The sequence below is a fragment of the Meleagris gallopavo genome, chromosome 1 (genome assembly GCF_000146605.3).
Source record: "Meleagris gallopavo isolate NT-WF06-2002-E0010 breed Aviagen turkey brand Nicholas breeding stock chromosome 1, Turkey_5.1, whole genome shotgun sequence".
Lineage (NCBI taxonomy): Eukaryota > Metazoa > Chordata > Aves > Galliformes > Phasianidae > Meleagris > Meleagris gallopavo.
In genome coordinates this window covers 165680199-165684830 of record NC_015011.2, presented here as the reverse complement: position 1 = coordinate 165684830, position 4632 = coordinate 165680199, and positions in this window count along the sequence as shown.

Below are 4632 nucleotides of genomic sequence, written 5' to 3'. Positions count from 1 at the left end.
GAGGACGAGGGGAAACAGACATAAGCTGCAGCATAGGAAGTTTTGCACGAATGTGCGTAAGAACTTCTTCACGGTGAGGGTGACGGAGCACTGGAACAGGCTGCCCAGGGAGGTTGTGGAGTCTCCTTCTCTGGAGATATTCAAGTCTCGCCTGGACGCCTACCTGTGCGACCCGGTGTAGGGAACCTGCTTTGGCAGGGGGGTTGGTCTTGATGATCTTTAGAGGTCCCTTCCAACCCCTACAATTCTGTGATTCTGTAATTCTGTGATTCATACAACCTTTTATCTTTTATATAAGAATGCCTCCATACACTCTGATAATAATTAAAGATTACAGGATAAGCAGTTACAATGGACCATTAGAACAATTATGACTTAGAAACAACTCTATGACCCATGCTTCAGAAGAATACGAAAATACCAGTGGTCTCTACATATTTGACTTGAGGAGAAAAAGCCACCCTGATCCCAAATTTGATGGTTAATTTATGTCTCAGAATGTGAATAGGACTACAGATCTACAACAACAGAACAATTACCTGGACCAGGTTTTAGATACCTACTTTTGGACACCTACCACTTAGGAGCTTACATTTCAGCTAGCCATAGAAAATATCTTCACAGAAAACATGGAAAAAGAAGCATTTCTGGAAGATTTTTGGATTTTTAGTACCTATCATAGACTGTTAGGAATTGTGCACTGCAAGTGGCTGTAAAAGAAATATTTGCTGTTAGCTCAGATGTAAGCATTAGTACCACAGGTATCCAGGTATACTTGATATACTCCACCCACTTTAATTCAGCTTAGTGTATTATATATGGATGTAGGAAATTCACCTATGATGCTTGTCTAGAATACCTGTTTCATTGTTTTTAAAGTTTCTTTGCATTGTAAGCATCCTGTCTTTGACAATTCTGCTATCTTTATTTTGCCTTGTTGGGGTATAACAGCCTATCAAGACAAAGGAAGAGTTTGTTTTATAGGGCATTGATTTTGAGAAACCCAAAGTTAATCCAAAAAGAAAAAATGAACTGAAAGAGGAAATAAGAGAAAGAACATTAAAGTCAACCATGTATAATGTCCTATCATATGATTTAAGATTATAGATATAATAATCTTGAAGCACAAAATGTACCATTTTGCTTTATTGCTGAGAAACTCCAAATTTATCCGCTCTAGAGTTTAAAAAGTCAATTCTTTAATGAAAAAGAAGCCCTGCTGGTGTTATATTATCTCCCCGTTTCTGTGGAGTTATATGCCAAGCTATTTTATTAATCTGAGAATGTAATACAACATTATTTAAAATTTTGGAATCTTCCTTTATTAAACCTAATATTCAGAGGTTACTGGGGAATGAGAATGCAATTTTTTCAGCTGCCTTTAAACCAAGGGTAATGTTCATTTCAACTCCCTTCTTAATTCTTGCTTTACCAGAATCCTGTGCCAATCAAAGAAAACTCATTAGTCCAGTTAACAAGCATAACAACAGTTTTTCTTGTGGAACCAAGTAGGCAGAACTCTGATAAACATTGCCCATTAGCCCAGTATCTTCTGCCTTTTCTTTTGCAGAGTTTATAGCTCTGCTTGCTGTAATATTTTATAGAATTAATTTCATAAGTATTTTCTCAGGGTCTGAATCTAACCCAGTATACAACAATGAAGAGAAATTCCACATGGTGCCTGCATTTTGTGAGCGCATATACTGTTCCTTCAACATTACTTTCAAGAAGTAAAAAAGAAAAGACAAGAAGACACAAAGCAAAGGATGTAGAGTAGATAAGTAAATATTCTGTCTCCTAAAACATCAGTCAGCTGTTTTGGCCAGAATGATATGGATAAGGATGATATATTTTTTAAAGAAATGATATTTTTTTTCATTTACAGGTACATGAGAGATGGGCCTCCGCTACTGTGATGACTGATAGTCATCCAGATAAAGAGTTTCACCTTGAAACCATAACTCAGAAAGAAGAAAGAATATTTTTAAGTATGTAAAAACATAAAACTTCTGCCCCATTGCCTTTCAGTCAGGCATATGTTGCGTTATATAAAAGTTAAAATTTTTCCTATGTGATCATTTCTGAAAAAACTGTATAGTCTTTCTAATCCATGTAGAATCTCCACAGTAGTACTGTCAATAACCTGCAAAAAATATTTTATCATGGTGGGCAAGAACTTCTCAGACACAGCAAATAAGTATTATATAACATGACCGTGACATAAAAACATTGTGTTTTAACTGGAGAGTTCTAAGACAATACGTCTGCAGTGATTGACATTTGTGATTTCCACCTTCAATAACAACAATTGCTTAAAGCTGAATGTCAGCTGTAAATAAATTGTTGCAAATATTGGCTCAGAGTTTTATAGATTCACGTATTCACAGGGTTTTTTTTGTGTTTAGTTCCATTTTTTTTCCCTCAAAAGCCATTTGAATAATTGAGTTAGACTGGCAGCAAAACAAATTTTTAAGATACAAAAAACAATATTGAAATTCATGTACATATATTCACATGCATAGAGTATATAAACACTCATCCAACTGGGAAAATTAAAGAAAGCCACGTGTTTTACGAGACCAATTACAGTGTACCAACACAGATCATGTTGCAAGGACTGCATATGAAAAGCTCACAAGGAGCTGTTTAGGCTCAATCCGCAGTTAAAAATATTCACCAGAAGTGGTCAGATGATTTCGATTAACAAATAAACTAGAAAGTAGATTTGCTAGCAGATATTCAGCAAGCAGAAAATGAGGTTACATTCAGTAGATGAATTATTCATTGTGAATTATTTGCTCAGTTCTAATAATTACAGCAGGGAAAAAATAATTAATGTTACAGCAAATACTTTAATTTTTATAATAAAAAGATTGATAATTGAAGTGAGCCTCAAAAAGAGATTTCTAAATGGAAGAAAGAATGGAACATGATCAAGAATAATTTGAATCCTTAACCTGAATATAATTTACACCTGTGAGTAATTCTACACAGATTTAATGCCGCAGAGATACAAGTGTAGTATAGCACTTGGAAATTTAAATAATTTCTTATTTGCCTTCCTTTGCACTCTGTTTATGAGCAGTGTACTTTCTTAACCACAGTTCACAGGTATATCTGTAGGATAATATTCTCATTAGGTACAGTTTTAATTCTCATTATTTTACTGATAATTTAGTAGCCATTTTTTTACTTCTTGAAGTCAAATTCCTAGAGTTGTACTGAAGGGAGGGAATGTCAGCAATGAAGTAACCACAAAATAAAGCTCAAAACCAGAAAAATGAAAGTTTAGATCTTGGTGAAGACTCTCAAAAGCCTGTTAATGGGAGATCTTTGTACTGGCATGGAAGGAAATCTTATTCAATATTAAAGGGAAATCATGAAAGACAATGACAGAAAAAAAAGTCCTTTATCTCAGCCACATTTTATACTCCTAAATTATTTAGGAAAATAAATAGAATAAATAGGTTACATTAGAGAAAGTTATGTCCACATGGGAAAAGTTTATAACAGGAAATAATATTTAAGTGAAAGACGTTTTAATTATTAAAACTCTCAGAAAGGTTGTTTTGTTATTTATCAGAAAACAAATATGTTGAGGCACTTATTGAACCAAAATCTGCTTTTCTATAAAAATGGAAGTTTCCATAGGAGAATAAGACACTTATTTTTTTCGTGCTTTTTGTGAAAATGATTTTTTTTCCTTCAGTTTTGACATTAATAAAAAGTTTTTAAAAAATTGATGTTTTAGAAGAACTGAAATGTTAGTAAAATCTCTTTGGCTTGGTTCTGCTGATTTTTTATCAAGTGCAAAATATTTTCCTGACCAAATCTAATAGAATTGCCTGATAATTTCAGTTGGTTTTTTAACAACTGAAGATGAAATTTTTTATCTGTATAGGGCTGATTGGAAGGGCCGTATTTATTTTTCCTCTACTCTACTCCATTGTTTAACTAACAGTGATTCTATGCCACAATATTTTACTGAAGTCATAATTTTAAACCATGTTCCAGAAATGCTTTGTGAGAACATGAGTTAATACCAAAGTACAGCTGCGTTAGAGTTGAGCAACTGTTTTGCAGTTATGACTCAACAGGGTGAAAGTCAAGAGCAACACCTGTCAAAATGTGTATACTGAGATGCTGTGACAACAACACAGTGATAATAGAAGGATTAGAAATCCTCTGTGCAGAGAATCCTAGCAATATACAGAAAGTGTGTCCTTGCCCCCAAAGATTTTTCTGCTACTATATAACCCAAAACCAGGGCATCATCTCAAAATGGGAAGGCTGAAGAATAGAAGGCAAGGATAAGAGCTCACTGTTGTAGCTACACAAAGCGCCTGTACACCTTGTTTCATAGGTTTGTATTTAAAAAGGGACAAATACACAAAAAAAATGAGGGGCCTTAAATATGTCAGTATCCCTACTGGCTACCTGCCTAAATGTTAGTCCAAGTACCTATTAACACAGCCTGAATTCAAAGGGAGACAAAAAGCTTCTTGAAATCAGAATTCAAACAAATGCAAAGCAAAAAGGCTCTTTGCAGTCTCTCTTTACTTCTTCCCAGGGAAGTTCTGGCCCTTGGGTCTATCCAAATTTAGAATATTACAAGTCTTTTTTACTTTTTCC